The sequence below is a fragment of the Borostomias antarcticus genome (assembly GCF_949987555.1).
Source record: "Borostomias antarcticus genome assembly, chromosome: 24".
Taxonomy (NCBI): Eukaryota; Metazoa; Chordata; class Actinopteri; order Stomiiformes; family Stomiidae; genus Borostomias; species Borostomias antarcticus.
The window spans coordinates 10,312,747-10,330,168 of NC_140257.1; positions in this window are offsets into that span (position 1 = coordinate 10,312,747).

Genomic DNA, 17,422 nt, shown 5'->3' on the forward strand with positions numbered 1-17,422 from the left:
CAGCTCCAAGAGTTACCTATGGAGCAGCAGCAAATGCAGAATTGGCAACAGGATAAGTACAAACTTAAGATGATAGCCTCTAAGAGCTCCAGGTGAGTCTGTGTGAGTGTATGTCTGGGTCTGTGTGTGCCGTGTTTGTATGTGTCAGAGAGAGACAGAGTCAGTCAGACATAAAGGTATGACGAGAGACACAAACCAAGGAAGGCATACGCTCTCAGTAATAGCCTCCTGCTGTGTCATCCCACATGCCGATGGCGACCCTGAGGTGCTGCTGAACGGACTGCTGGGGAAAGCAAAGAGGAGAGGAAAGAGAGCGAAACAGATGTAAGCGAAAGAAAGCAAGATAGTCATTCTGTATATCTTGACTTGTAGAGCATCAATAAATACATTCCGTCCCCCTCCAAACACCCCTAGAATGATCACAAAGACTATGAGGTTTCCATCGAGCTCCCCCTGGTGGAAGCGTGGAGGAAGAGAAGGTGGAAGAGGTAAAGGGTCTTTGGCTAAAAAAACAACAACTGTAAAATTAAGAAGCATTATCCAGGGGTGATGCATTATGGCCTGATTCCCCCCCTCAGGCTGAGGCTGACTATGAAAATTACTTTGAGTCGTCTGAGGAGAGTGAATCTGAGGACACTAGCTCTAGCACCCGCTCACCCCCCTTCCTTCATCAGAGCCCCTCCCAGGTGAGCAGTGTTAGCTGGTTCCTGATCACTCTAAGTCTCAGTGACCCCACGTTAACTCTTGATTAAGATGTCAAGCTTATTTAATAACACAGTCTTTAGATGTACATTCAGCTTTTCCATGTCCTGTCCTGCCAGGTCAAGGAGGCTGAAGGCACAATCCAATCTGGACCATTGGCTGTGTGGAAAGCGGACGAGCTTGACAGTCTCCTGGAAGAGTTTGACAATGACATTTTCCATCATGAGCCCTCCAAACCAAACCAAGCCAAAGCCAAAGCCAAAGTCCCCCTGGTGGTGCCACACAATGTGGCAGAGGTGACCAGGCTGGTCCTCTTGGCCAGCGAGGAGATGTGGAGGGGCTGCCAGCTGGGCCAGGGACCCCGCGTCCTCACTGATTCCATGAAGCCACACGTCCCCCTGGGCATCTACGCAGAGGGCGAGGACCTGGAGACCAGCAGCAAGCGCAGCTACCGTATGGTATGATGACAAGTCATGACTCAAAAGTAGCCCAAGGACAGTGTAAAATGCAACTGTAGTATATTAAAGGTTATGTTAAAGGGTTTGCGAGGAGGTTTATCTTTGTACTTTGTACACTTTGTGACATTGTAAGTCATTTTTCTGTTTTCTCTGAAGGCTGTGTTTGACCTCACCTGGGAGATCCTGAAGGACATCTACCCAGAGGAAAATGTACCCACAAAGCCATGGAAGAAGCCTGTGCCCAAGCAACGCCTGTATAAGTGCAACATCTGCAACTTCAACAACCTGCAAGAGGTTCAGGTAAGATGGCAGCAGTAGATACATTTCCTCTTTCTTTACTGCTCTCTTAGTTTCTGTCTATCAGTGTTGATCTCTCTCCTTCTCCCACTTTAACAGATTTGCCATGCATATTAATTTCTATCTAAGCCTTTCTCTCTTTCCTTCTTTTTTCTTTCTTGAAGGATTTCATTACTGAGGAGGTCCTGATAGCATTCGGGCTGAAGAAGGTTGAAGTTGATTTATCCAAAAAGTGCATTGTGGATGATAAAAGGGAGGTGCCATATGAGACAGTAGAGGAGAGGGCCACGCCTGTCTCTGCTAATCTCCTTGCACCATCGGCTGTCCCTGCACCTGCTCATGCCTTGGCCAGTGGAGCGATGGGGGAGTACAAACGTAAGATAAAACTGGCAGACGACCTTTTAGAGTACCTACTAAAAGACACTGTCGGGGCCCTGAACAAAGTCTGGGAGAAGAAAGCCAATGACCAGGCCAACGACCAAGCCACTGGTGAAACCCAAAAATAGGCTTAAATGGCCATTGCACACAAAAAATATTTTTCTAAGCATCTCTATTTATTAAATCTATATTACTCTGCATCCTTACTTTTGTATTCAATATCAAAAAATGTTTTCATTATTTCTTGCAAGATTTAGATTTAGATTTGATTATTGTGTAAGATTTTGTACTGAGTAAAGTTGACATGTGTGCTGTACAGGTCGCATCAAATTCTCACCAGGGAGGTAACAATTGAAGAAAGAACAGTAATACTGTGCTGTTAGAAACATGTTTGGCATTCTGAAAGGGAATGCTGAATTCTTTGTCTAGTACCAGTCACCAAGCTTCCTCTGACAATACAAACTTCATGCCTGAGGTCTTCATCTATTCACAGAATTTGTTTCCAACAAAAAAACAAAACAAGGAGAAATAGTGTTTAAGCAAGTATTTGATTTTATGCTAAAATGCAAAGGACATAACAGGATTTGAGAATACATCCCAGATAGAGTGAACAAAATGTTCCACTGCAAGCAATTATGTACAAGGATGAAAATCAATGAACTCACTCTAATGATTTCAACAGGTTTCAATAGTAAGTCTGGCTCTTCTTTTCTTTTTTCAACTACACAAGGTGACCATCCCACAAACAGTTTTAATAACACTCTATGCACATATTCAAAGGTTGACCATTAGTGCATGAAGGACCGCTGTGCCCATTATTTAATTATCTCTCATTTTCATGAGGACCTATTGAAAAAAAAATAATCCAATTAATTTTTGGGAAAAAAGTACTGCCTAACATTTACATGTGATATTGAACAAAAGAAACCCACAACATCCCCAGTGCCTAGTAATGAATAAAAGTTTGATTGTACCATCCATAATTCACGTCAGTGCTATTTAACAAATAATCAGAATCCATGTTGAACAGAACAATTGTCTTGCTTGCAGCTTAAAGAATGATTCATTTGCCACACACTTCAGGCAAAAGTATCTATCAAGCCGCGGACATGTCAGTCACTCAATTTCTGCTTTATAGTATACAAACAAACTGATTTTGGTTAGTGAGAATATTAACATATTGATTCAGTTTGTGGTTGCTCACATCATTTCCAGTGTCAGTTCTTTCAACAACACTACATTCTTTTTGATTGATAGATGCCTCTACTCAAAGGTGTTATTTGTTGAAGGGTAAACAGGCAGGTAATATGACTGTGGAGCAGGCTGGGCCGGCCAAGGGCTCCACTACCTCTCCCTCCAACTCTGTCCATGTTCCTTTCTCCGGGCTGTAGCAGATGATGGAAGACTTGTAGGCTCCCTGCGACACAGCACACAGCCAGTTATCAATATCATAATGTCATCGACCGTGACTTTAAATTGTTAAATACCGTCTCTCCTTGAAACCTGTTAAGGCTGTTTTGAAATATCTCAATGCTCTAGCCAACTACAATGCATGGTGCAGGCTTAATGCTAAGAGACAAATAGACCAGTCTGAACACACTGGAACGAGCACAAACAAGCACAATATGTTCAACTTAATATTCTGTGGGTAAGGCAAGGCAAGGCAAGTTTATTTGTATAGCGCATTTCAGCAACAACACAATTCAAAGTGCTTTACATGAGACATTAAAAGCATCAAGACAAAGTGCAAGAAACACATAAAAGGTAATATATAAATGAAATATAAAAAAGGACATTTAAAACAAAATGCAGGAAAAGTAAAATACAGGAATAAAAATTACAGAGCAGTGTATGAATGAAGAATTATTTCATTTAATAAAAAGCAGCGGCAAAAAGAAAAGTCTTAATTTAAAAGAACTGAGAGTTGCAGCAGACCTGCAGTTTTCTGGAATTTTTTTCCAGATATGTGGAGCATAAAAAAATGAACGCTGCTTCTCCATGTTTTGTTTTAATTCTGGGGACAGAAAGCAGGTCTGTGCCAAACGACCTGAGAGGTCTGGATGGTTCATAGCGTATGAGCAGATCAGAAATATATTTTGGCCCTAAAACATTCAGTGCTTTATAAACCAACAGCAGTATTTTCAAGTCAATTCTTTGACAGACAGGAAGCCAGTGTAAAGACTGTGCACTGTGCCAGAAATTCCCAGCGAGTTTTCCAGTCAGCCTAGTAATATGTTGTGGTCAACAGTGTCAAATGCAGCGCTGAGACCCAGTAATACTTAAAGGGGCTCTGTTCGATTTACTGCACTTTTTGTAAAAATAAAAATAAATAAAAAATCAATATATGCAATAAATAGATCCAGGGGAGTCATAACTATATGTACAGAAAATATAGGTGTAGTGCCTGTGGAGCAAATGCAGAATTTATTTTTATGAGCGAAGCCGGCCCGGCGCTGAGCCCCACCCCCTGAACGGCACCGTATGGAGTGAAAACGCCCACTTGTTTATATCTGATACGCTGCACCACTGCCCCATCTAGTGGCTGAAAAAAATCGAACTGAGCACCTTTAAGACTGAAATTCTACCATTGTCTGTGTTTAAAGGGTCAGTCTCATTCCTCCTTTAACGATTGGAGTAATACATACTGTAAAAACCCAAAGCACTGTATGTTACTGCAGCATGGGTGTAACAGATACAGGCCCTTTTCCATGCGTACTTGTGAACTTGTGAGACGTCATCAGTCGGAGCCCAAGTACTGTTCCAGAGTACTGATCTGACAAAATTAGTGCTGAGTTTTCCTGCCAAACAAATGTACGGTATGGTCCATAAGGGTCCATTAACAATGAAAATAATGCATCAAAACATATAGTATTTGAATGTCGAATGTATTGCAGGTTATTATTGTACCGTTGGGGTTCAACTGGTCCTCACCACCAAGCAGAAGCAGGAAGTTCTCCACCTCAACCACACAGTGATGTGCACTGTTGTAAGGCATTACTAAATGAAAGGAGACACAATGATGGGGAGGGATTCAGGCAGATCTGTCCGTAAACTGATCTTGAGATGGACACATCCAAAACCATGATCCAACGGGTTCAAACCAGTTCAAGCTACAAGCCCGCAGCAAAACCACTGTCATTCATCATTCCAATTCAACACAGGCGCAAATATGCCCAAACTAGAATAATTCCTGTGGCGAGGGAGGGGGCCGTTTCCCTTGTTTGCCCCCCCCCCCTTTTCTACATCTCCTCCCCTGCCTAAAGTGACATGTGAGGATGTATACATGTAGGCCTACATAAAAAGGGTTCCAAATGAGTGATCAGTCTGGAGGCGTTGGGCTGTGTTGATATTTGTGTGCAGAGTGGCTGGATGTATCTGGCTGGTGCAGACAGACAGATGAAAAGAAAAGCAGCCTGACCTCCCTAGATGCTCCCTTGTCTCTCTTTGTGCCGCGGTTGGACTGGATTATTCACACTGCTAATAACGAACACAGAACAAGGACTGGGGGGATACGGGGAGGGGGTTATGGGTTGGAATGGCCCAGAGAATAATCACAAGGGATTCTATGGGCTTTTATTCTTTAAATTATAGATTATGAATGATTTCGATTCCTTGACCCAGAGGACCACATGATTCTCTCTCTCAGGTAGTCTGTTCTGTTGTATGGGGCTAAGTAGACAAGACTGGAAAACAGTGGTTTAATGCAAGCCTGTGTGAGAGGAAACAAGGCTATTTCCATAGAGCAGCAGGGGCCGAAATGAACATTATTACAGGGATGTGAGAGCTAAGGCACAGGCAGAGTGACTCACTCATCAGCAGGGCTCTCCAGACATGGACTGGAGGCATCTTGCCTTTATACCTATCTTGAAGGACACCAACTGAAAAAGACCACAGGACTATTCCAGTTGTATACAGTACTGTAGTGCTACTGTTGCATCATGTTACCTCATGACTTCACTAGACTACATACGGTCAAAGACAGAAAGATACGTCATGGAAGAAACCTGCAAGTTACATGGTAATCAATAATGACAACCAAACAGATGCTGCACGTCATGCCTGTCACCCACACAATAGAGCAGGGGTATGTATGTGGAATTGCAGCCTCCATAGTGAATCAGAGCAACTTATATCCAACACATATCATCCAGTATATATAAAACGTATTTATATTTTTAACTTTAGGTTTTTAATTATTTTATATATATATATAAGGTTTCTTAAAATAGATACATTTCTTTAAATATTAATCATAATCTTGCACAAGACAATTAGAGCGCCCACGAAGCATATCTCTTGGCTGAAGAGTCGGGGTCTGACGCTGTCTCGCTTATAATTTGTGCGTCTATCAGGGTCGGCGAATGTGCAACAATAATAGCTTCCAAATGGCAGGCTATTCAAATTACATGATGTTTGTTTTCCAAAGCAGTGCGCTTTACCAACAAGAACCAATTAAAACCATTATAAGAGATAACATCTACGGACAGCTGCCAAAATAGTCTCGCGGGAAAAGACCATGAAACCATCAGGGGAAAACATCAATTAACTCACATAAAGAGTAAAAAATAAAAATTACCTTAAAGTGATGTCGTTTTCTCCATTATTAGGCTATCATCTGAAATAGTCAAGTGGTTATGAATCTGGTTTCCTATTTCTCCAGTTCCTGTAATAATGATTTGAGGTGAATTTGCGCGAATTCCTTTTGTGAATATCACTGCTGGGACTAAATAAAGAAGTGATTCTGAGCCTAGCAGAGATGAAGGTAAACGGATAGGCGATGGGGGCTATATGCATGGAAACGATCCTAATCATCTTTAGCCTACTTCTCTGCCGAGCTCTATGAGTCTATTATATGAGTCTGTAGGCTATACTGTCTTTACTGTCGGATTGAATCCCTGTATGGCTACCTGCTGAAACTATGACTTCAAAATGTTAAATGATCACACCAGCTGACATCCATGTCCATCGTCTCACTTCTGAATTTGATAAATTTCCATAGGACACAATTGTAGAGTAGAGGACCCAAAGATGCCCCCCCTAAGGACAATGTCAATTTGTGGCTTATTAAATAGGACATATTTATAACTGAATTTAGTATATACATGTTAGTTATGTTGAAGACTTTACACTTTAATAGCATTTAAGTAAAAAAAAAAAAAACTTTGATGATATAGCCTAATAAAAAAAAAAAAAAGTGTGTAAAGCGGGCATCTTCCACCACCCGGAGTGTGGAATATTGCATTTTAATCTTAAGTAATTAATCATAGAGTGTAAAATGAGTCTCAATCTTATAAAATATATTAATATTTTTAAATTAATTCATTCTTGAAATATATGCATAGGCTACATCCATTTTGGCATAATATTAGGCATTAGAAATGTGGTTTACTCATACATTTTAATGCAATTTAACGACATTTACAATTAAAAAATGTTGATGAACATACATAATACAATAAATAGATACATCATTTAATAATAATAACATTATTAATAATAACAATATTAATAGGCTAGAGGCCTATTAATTAGATTTGCCTTAGTGGGGGGGGGGGCGTCTTGCACTCCTGTGCTACATTTGACATTTTCATTCATACTAACCTACCAAAAGTAGATCAATTCACCAAACGAATGGATTACATTACCTAGAATACCCCTGATAACATGTACAACACGACTTGTATATACAACTTTCTAAAATATGATATATGCTTATTTTCTAACAGCAGAAAATTAGATCAACTTACCTCAAAAACGTTTTTGCTGAATAACTCTGTCAACTGCTATGTGACAGGTCAAATATTTGATGTGGTGGCCTGGTGCCATCTGAGAAATGTTTTTGGTTGAAAAATAGCACCCCCTAGTATTCACAGGGGGAATTACAGGAGGGGGTGCGTCTTACCCTCGGGGGGCGTCTTTGGGTCCTTTACCCCTATTGTTTCATTCCTTTTCTTTCTTTCTTTCTTTCTTTCTTTCTTTCTTTCTTTCTTTCTTTCTTTCTTTCTTTCTTTCTTTCTTTCTTTCTTTTCAGTTGACGCACCATGCGCAGTAGGCTCACCTAATTTCGAACTGCGTTGGCTTATAATTGAAAATTAAAAACACAAAACACCAAAAATCTGGCTATTTAAAGATTGAAACATGTGTGTAGAATCAGTGTAACAGCATCCATAAAACTATGGAATTATGAGTCGTATATGTTTCATTTCACCACCAGATGGAGGACTTATCCTATCACATTATGACATTTTCTACTTACTATGGAAATTTCAGCAGCACTTAGGCATTCACACTCACCAACTCTCAAACAGAATAGGTACTTTAAATGGCTGGTTCAACATGATACACCATGATAAACCATCACATTTGATTTATGTCAGAGGGTGAGAAGAACAGTAAGTTGTTTAGGCCTATATTTCCAGGTTTGGAATATCTATTTTAGTTTATGAAGTAAAGGCTCACAATCTCTCTCAATTCAATTTAATTCAAGCTTGATTTGCAAAAAAAAACACAGTAGGCCTACATAAATATTGCCAAAGCATAGAAGAAATTAAATAACAAAAAAGAAAAAATGCATACTCTCTCTCATCAAGGGTCAAGACTCATCTAGCCCAACAGAAAGAAAGGCATGCCTCTTCTGTCTATAAGGTAAGACAAGAGTGCCCTGTTTCTGAAATAATGCTAATACAGTACATAGAGTGAAATGGATAGGAACATGAAGCCCAGCCAAGCATACCATTCCCCAGATACTGCAGAGACACAGCTGAGCAGTTTGAAGTAGGGCTTAGGCCAGCAAGGACCCACCATATTAATAGTAATGTTAATAGGGTAAGAAGACGTAGAGCATGTAGCAAATGCAACTGTAATATCAAATCTGGTCATAGGCCAAAACTGCTCATGTAATATAATGTTGGCATTGTTTGTTTCTATAGCAACCTTCCTGGTGTCATGGAAACCTCCCTGGTTGAAATCTGGTGTTTGCTTTGACGATGTGGTGATGTCTCCATGCTGCTTTGAATGATATGCTGTTGCTGTGTGTGTGTGTGTGTTTGTGTGTATGCATGCTTGTGTGTTTGTGTTAATATCAGTATTGTGTTTCCTCAGAGCCAGTTGAGATACCCTCAGATCCCCCTAAGCATGATGGATACCACAGTTACCATGGCAATAGACCGCACCCTGCAGTTCACAAAAGCCTGCTTAGGCCGGGAATGGAGAGCTACAGCCTCTGCCAACCCTGGCTGGTAATTGACATCATCAATATGTGACCGTATTGACAGTCATATCTCCCAATATCCATGCTTTCCAATTTTATCCTGTCAACCAAAAACAGGATAACTCTCAACAGCCATCCCGTGATGGCGTCCTCCCGTGTCTGACTGGTGTCGGAGGAGAGAGCCACGTCTGCCCCTGATCCTGTCCCTATCCCTGTCCCTGCCAGTGGAGCCATGGGTACCAGGTCCATGACAGAGAAGGCAACCCAGACCGTGGCTCTACTGATTCCCATCACTAAGGCCACCTGGCCAAAGTGCGCAGGCGCTCCTGAGCCAGCGTCGCCTTGCTGAGAGACTGCTGACGTTTAAACGTGAGCTAGATGCCATGAAGGAGTCCGTGCACTGCTTGAAGGTGGACCTTGTGGGGATTTTGGATGACATGACGGAAGAGGTGGCAAGCGAGGTGCCAGAGGAGATGGTTGGGGAGGAGATGCAGGAGGGGAAGGCTGCCCTTACCCCTGCTCCTCCTCCATTCCCAGTCCCTGCTCCTTCCTCTGCTCCTGCCCCTGCTCCAGTCCCTGCCCCCTTTTCCAATCCTGCACCTGTTCTCACCTCTCACCGTGAAGCCATGGCTATCAGTTCCATGGATGACAAGGGCAACCAGACCTGTGCTCTGTCGGTCACTGAGACCAGCAGTGTCATGATCCTGTATGAAATGCAACAGGTGGAAAAGTATGTCTTTCTCGTGGGGGGATGCACCCACAGGTAGCTAATATTACCCACACTGCTCATGTGATATTGATTTTGTCATTTATGTAACTTATACTATAGGCTGCTGCTGACAGTGACAACCCATGCAGAATGCATTGTGGATGACAAGAGGGAGGTGCCATATGAGACAGTTGAGGAGAGGGCTACGCCTGTCTCTGCTAGTCTCCCTGCACCGGCCGCTGTCCCTGTCCCTGCACCTGCTCATGCCTCGGCCAGTGGAAGGATGGGGGAAGTGCCAAAGAGGATGCTTGAAAAGGAAGCGCTAGAGGAGCGGTCCATCCACGACCATGCTCCATGCCCTGCCCCCAGTGGTGTGATAGGTGGGGTGCCAGAGGACACATTTGAGGAGACGTTGGAGGAAGAGAAGACTAAGGCCAAGACAGAATGCCCAGAGGACACTCCCAAGAGGTCGGCTGAGTCCCTTGGTCTTGTAACCCCGGGCTTCGATGCTCTGAGTGCCTCCGAAGACAACGCCAAGATTGATGAAGGGAGGGGCGCCCAGTGTGAGGTGGAGGAGAGGGAGGAGGAGGTTGAGGAGGAAATCGAGGAGGAGATTGTTGAGGATGAAGAGGACGACAGAGCGATTGCGGAGAAGGCCAATGTGGTGGGAGAGAAGGATAAGACAGATGGCCTTACAGAGACCTTTGAGGACCCACACGACTTCTCTGACGACTTCCCTGACTACTCTTTTTCTTGGAAAACCGGGCTTCGATGCTCTGAGCGCTTCCAAAGCAGAGGAGGTCTCTGCGGTAAGCAGGCTGGTGCAGATGGCTACTCAAGAGTTCTGGAAGACCTGTGATCTGAACCAGAGGCCATGTCTTTTGGGTGAGGAGGACAAGCCCTCCCTCCCTGCCTACTACCTGAGCAACGACACCCACCATCAGGTGACCAGCGTGCATCACTCCTACCGGGTGGTGAGTTGTGTTGCCGACTGAACCTTAGAGCAGAACTGCTGGAGAAACTTGGTTTGTCATTAAGGCTGCTCTGAATGACTGTATTTTGTTTGTTGTTGTGGTGTGTGTTCTACAGGCTGTGTTTGACCATACATGGGAAGTGTTGAGGGACAAGCTGTCAGGTGACACTCCTTGTGCTAACCTCAAAGAGCTCCAGGTGAGTCTGTGTGAGTGTATGTCTGGGTCTGTGTGCGCCGTGTGTGTGTGTGTGTGTGTGTGTGTGCGTGTGTGTGTGCGTGTGTGTGTATGTGTGAGAGAGACAGATGACGAGAGACACAAACCAAGGCTGGCATATCTTTAAAGAAGAATACAGGTACATCTCAAAAAATTAAAATCTTGTGGAGAAGTTCCTTATTGTCCGTAATTTAATTCAAAGAGTGAAACTTTCATATATTATAGATTCATTACGCATGAAGTGAAATTTCAAGGCTGATTGCCTCCATGCCACGCTCAACGTTGATGCAGTAATTTGTGGAAAAGGAGCCCCGACCAAGTATTGAGTGTATAAATGAACATATTAAACATATTGTACAATCATAAAGATTAAAACAAAAAAGGCTTGAAATATTTCACTTTGTGTAATGAGCTTTTTCACAATATTCTAATTTTTGGGGATGCATCTGGATGTTTACGGAGTGTTTGTTGTTTGTGTATTCCATGTAGGATCACCTTACTCAAGCGGTTCTGCTCTCCTATGGACTTCTGGAGAAGATCTTGTTGAGCTGGGCATTTTAAAAGTAGCTCAAGCCCAAAAAGTGTGGGCACCCCTGCCCTACAGTAACAACAGTTAACATTAACTGTTAACAGTAACAGTTACTAACATCAGAAGACAGACTAAACTGTGGTGACATTACTTCTGGCAACCAAATATTTTCATTTCATCATCTCTCACGCGCTATCAAGATTCTAATTCAGGCTGTTAAACTCCATTGACTTATGCTAAAACGTTAGTGATCTAAAAGTGCGATTGTTGGCATACTTTTGGGGGGAGGGGTCCTTCCGGAGGTCTCACTGGGGCAGCGAAACACTGTACATACTTTTTTATAATAATTATAACTACAAAGAACATATCCTGTAGAAAATGTGAGGTGGGCTAGCTGCCGCAGCTGTATGTAACAGACACTGCTAGTACAACTACGGACCGGGCAATCTCCATGCACCCACCGGCGAAGACTGTGTCTCTCTAGCCCACTCAGGGGTTGAATTGTGGGGTCCGTGGCGTGGTTAGTGGCGTGATGGTGAGACTCCGCCCTCTCATGTCATAGCAGGTCATGTATACCTCTCCTGGCCAACCACCTGCCTTCACCAGTGAAGACTGTGTAGTGTGTCTCTAGCCCACTCAGGAGCTGAGTTGTGTGGTCCAAGGCTGTTTGTACCTTCTGTGCATGCACCCAAATTCAAATCCCAACCGACACTCTGAACATTCCATCAATTGTTTGCATGGGAATGCATGACCAGCTTCAGACAGCTCCAGCTCAAAAAGTATTAATGTCACAGCTTAGATGTTTACAACATAGGAATCCTGGGAACCAGCTGAGCATTTTGAGATATAATATGTCAATTTAGCTTAAAAACTGTAGGAGTGGTGATAGGTTAGAAAACAGGTAGACCTATGAATTCAGTGGGGCTAGTGGGGCACTATTAGTTTGAATGATGAGGTTGTCAAACGAATGGTCATAACGCAAAAACTATAAATTGCACAGCTTACTGTAGATAATTACATCGTATGAATCGGCACAATTGTGTGAGCATTTCGATGTATTATATGTGTATGAGCTGTTAAAACTGTAGGACTGCCAGTGCCAGCAGTTTACATTTTCAAAGCAAAATATCAAGTTAGTTAAAGGAGTAGTAAAGGGAAAAATCATGTTTAGCCCTGTTTTAAGGTTACTTATGATCATAAACAATGGTTCAGATCAAGAAGTTGACAAAACTAGCACTTTTGAGAAAGTTGATAATTGCTCTACCACCGTTTAGATCATACAATGGATGTGGGTGGGCACCTTGAAAAATCATTCAAAAACATGTTAAACTCGATTTCAAAGACAAGAAGCTCACGGAGGGGTAATTGGTGTCCGTTGGTGTTCCGACATCAAATTCGCCGCAAAGTATGAATCCTGTAGGGTTTTATTGATCATTTTATGAAATCCATTGACTTGACGTATTGACGAGACCGTTGTAGATGTGTAGATCAATCTGCAGAGGGGATTCAGGAAGCGGAACTACTTACGGTAGCTATTGTTATTGTTTATGTTGCTAGGCTACCTAGTTTGCGGACGTTTACACATGTATATGCTGCGACTAAATAGTTCTATGCTAAATATTTAAAAAAGCCTTTCCAGATGAACTAGAATCTTACTTTATGGCGAATTATATGTCAGAACGCCAACTAACACCTCGGTGAGTTTCTTGTCTTCGAAATTGAGAGTTTAACATGTTTTTTAAATGATTTTTCAAGGTGCCCACCCACATCCATTGTATGACCAAAACGGTGGTAGAGCAATTATCAGACTTTCTCAAAAGTGCTATGTTGAACTTTTTGATCTGAACCATTGTATATGATCATAAGTAACCTTAAAACAGGGCTAAACATGATTTTCCCCTTTACTACTCCTTTAACATTCCACCAGCAATTTCAATGGTACAAAAATTACTATTAAAAATTAAATTACTAAAAAACTATAATAATAAAAAAAATCAAAAATCTGAATGGATCCCTGAATAAGCTATACATCATGAACATTGAATGGGGGAGAACTATATCAAGTTGAGTGTTACAGTAGCTAGGGCTGCACAATTAATCGTGAATTAATCGAAATCGCGATTATGACCTCCGCGATTAACTAATCGCAACAGGCCGCAATTAATGTGATTAATCATTTTGCTTCGAATTGAGTGTGCTAGGACTACACGGACGAATCACAGGCGCTTATCCTGTCTGACCAATCACATGCGTTCCCGCTGAGTGGTTACGAAAAAGATGATGTCGCTCAAGCCCAGCAGGTCATATGCAAACTGTGCAGAGCTAAAGCCATTACTTATTAATATATATAGAAATATTAATCACAATTATTAATCGCAATTACCATTTTGAAGCAAATAATCGCAATTATTATCTTTTGTCATAATCATGCAGCCCTAACAGTAGCCTACCTGCATCTTAGCCTGGCTTGCTTCTGTCAGCGTTAGCATTAGCCACTTCGCTAAAGCAGTCAAACACGCTGCACTGCTTCACATTTACCGAATGTGAAACTTGTGTTTCGTGAGGTTGCTGGTGTTAGTGCTTAGCCTGGTATGACCATCCTGATCTAGCGAGCTCACTGCTTCGCTCCGCAATATCGGTCTGGCCTTCGCCCCATAGAGAGCGATTATGTGGGCGGGGGTACTTGCCTTGACAGACAAACACCTTCAGCCAATCAGCGTTCAGCAAACTTTTGCCAAATCCAGTTGGAAGAACGGCAAAAACGTATTTTCCACCGAGAAACTCCGCTAGTGCATACTCTTGTTCTTGTTTAAGTGTTGTGGTTAAGTCTATTTCTGCAATAACTGCACTTATAGCTGAGTTTACTCTTCTAACGTTAACCTTACCACTCCTTGCTTCGGGAGCCGCCATGTTTGTTTAGCGAGTGGTAGGGACACGAACCAATCAAGGGCTGCTTTCCACTGTGGGGCGGGACAGCAGTTAAAACGCAGTCCCTGATTGACCCGGTATGGTCTGGATTTTGGCATAATCGCTCTGGAGGAGGTGAAGGCCAGACCGTTCTGCGTTAGTGAAACAGAATGTGAGCTTGCGAGAATGGGATGGTCGTACCAGGCTAGTTAGTGCTACACCCTTTGGACGCAACTAACTTTTTACATAAACGGCATTTAGCACCGTCGGTAGATTTGATGAAGTACCGTTTTGCCCTGTCTGCCACTATGCCTAGGCTACTTCCTTGAGAGACAAACAATAACAACGAAACATCATCGCCTGTCACCAGCAGCTTGGTCATGATTAGGGGACGGATGCCAGCTGTTGGCTGATTTATGAAACGAATGCGGCTCCATGGATTTATGAGTTAATACCTATAGCAACACCGTTTGTCCATGGGCTTATCAATATTTCGGTACTGACCCAATGACGTACTGGTACCAAAAAATACCAGTTCCCGATACCCATCTCTAAGTCACAGGCCCTCTGTAATTGCCTCCTGCTGTGTCATCCTTCAGGCCGACGTTGACTCTGAGGTGGCTGCTAAACGGCCTGCTGGGGAGAGCAAAGAGGAGAGGAAAGAGAGCGAAACAGATGTAAGCGAGAGAAAGCAAGATAGTCATTCTGTATCTTGACTTGTAGAGCATCAATTAATACATTCCGTCCCCCTCCAAACACTCCTAGGATGATGACGGTGACTATGAGGTTTTCTTCAAGCTCACCCTGGTGGAAGGCTTGGAGGAGAAGGTGGAAGAGGTATAAAAAAAAAAATTAAGATGCATTATCCAGCAGTGATGCATTATTGTCTAATTCCTACCTCCAGGCTGAGGCTGACTATGAAAATGACTTTGGGTCGTCTGAGGAGAGTGAATCTGAGGACACTAGCTCCAGCTCTAGCACCCGCTCACCCCCCTTCCCTCATCAGAGCCCCTCCCAGGTGAGCAGCGTTAGCTGCTTCCTGATCACTCTAAGTCTCAGTGACCCCACGTTAACTCTTGATTAAGATGTCAAGCTTATGTAATAACACAGTCTTTCGATGTGCATTCAGCTCTTCCATGTCCTGTCCCTCCAGGTCAAGGTGACCGAAGGCCCAATCCAACCTGGGCTGAGTTTCCCAGAGGCATCGTAGCGCTACGTTCATCGTAAGCTACGGTGTTCATCGTAACGCTACGATGAACGTAGCGCTACGATGCCTCTGGGAAACTCAGCCCTGGACCGTTGACTGCGCAGAAAACAGACAAGCTTGACGGTCTCCTGGAAGTGTCTGACAATTAATTTTTCCAGCAGGAGCAGCCCCAGGCCAAGGCAGGGGGGAAGAAACAGCCGGCCAGAGAGCCCTCCAAACCAAGCCAAACCCAAAGCCGAGGCCAAAGTCCCCCTGGTGATGCCACACAACGTGGCAGAGGTGACCAGGCTGGTCCACTTGGCCAGCAGGGAGATACAGAGTGGCTGCCAGCTGGGCCAGGGACCCCGCGTCCTCACTGATGCCATGAAGCCACATGTCCCCCTGGGCATCTACCCAGAGGGTGAGGACCTGGAGACCAGCAGCAAGTGCAGCTACCGTATGGTATGATGACAAGTCATGACTCAAAAGTAAGTAAGTAAGTAAGTAAGGACACAGTGTAAAATGCAACTGTAGTATATTAAAGGTTATGTTAAAGGGTTTGCGAGGAGGTTTCTCTTTGTAGTTGTGACAGTGACATCGTAAGTCATTTTTCTGTTGTCTCTGAAGGCTGTGTTTGTCCTCACCTGGGAGATCCTGAAGGACATCTACCCAGATGTTCCCACAAAGCCATGGAAGAAGGCTGTGCCCAAGCAGCGCATGTATAAGTGCAACATCTGCAACTTCAACAACCTGCAAGAGGTTCAGGTGAGATGGCAGCATTACTGTAGATTCATGTCTCTCTTTCTTTACTGCTCTCTTAGTTTCTGCCTATCAGTGTTGATCTCTCTCCTTCTCCCACTTTAACAGATTTGCCATGCATATTAATTTCTATCTAAGCCTTTCTTTCTTTCCTTCTTTTTGTGCGTTGGCTGTAAGCCAGCGCACCTAGAAGAGCCAATGTCGGGTTGTAAGTATGTCCTGGCGGGGTTGTAAGTATGTCCAAACAATTAAGTGTGCACATTTTGGCAACAAAAGAATGAACTACGGATGCCACCAGGTCCAGATCAATCAAATACATCTATTGACCGGTGTCATTATAGCGATGCGAGCGCAATGTCGAAACAGGATGATGACGTTGCACAGATTATGTTATAGACAGTGTGCACATTTTGGCAACAAAAGAATGAACTACGGATGCCACCAGGTCCATCAGTCAAATGCATCGATTCTATTGACCTCTATTGGTTAGCTCATGAGCTAAATGGCTATCCCTTATTGTGCTGGATTAGAATTGGAAGCATTGGAACTGATGTGTCCAGGTGACAAGACCCATCTTTATTTATCAGACATTACAGTAGGACCCCATTCATCCGAACTTCAGAGATCCGAACCTCCCGGTCTACCGGACAGGCTTAAAAAACTTCTTTTTTTTTTGGAGCCTGCTATCTGGTTACTGGTGGGATTTTCATTACAGTACTGTAGGCCTACTTGCATTTAAATCTGTCATAATAAACACGTACTGTATCCTACTGTGAATAAAAACAGAACTGTATGTAGACCTACATGTTGCCTGTAGGCTGTAGCCTACTGTCACGTTTAATTTCTTTGTTACTCTAATGTCGAGCGCAAAACGCAAACGAGTCTGCTGCGCGAGAGCTGCATTCCTTGGTAGCCAGAAAGCGCGTCAGCAATCTGAAGCAGTGGAGTATCGAGTCATTTTTCGTTCCCAGTTAATGGACTTCAGGAACACAGACGTGTTGTAAGCATGTAGATTAGCCTATTAGGCCTACTGTATTTGTTAAATAATAGCCTACAGCCTAGGCCACGTTAGCCTACATCGGTTGTTTAGGCTGCAATAG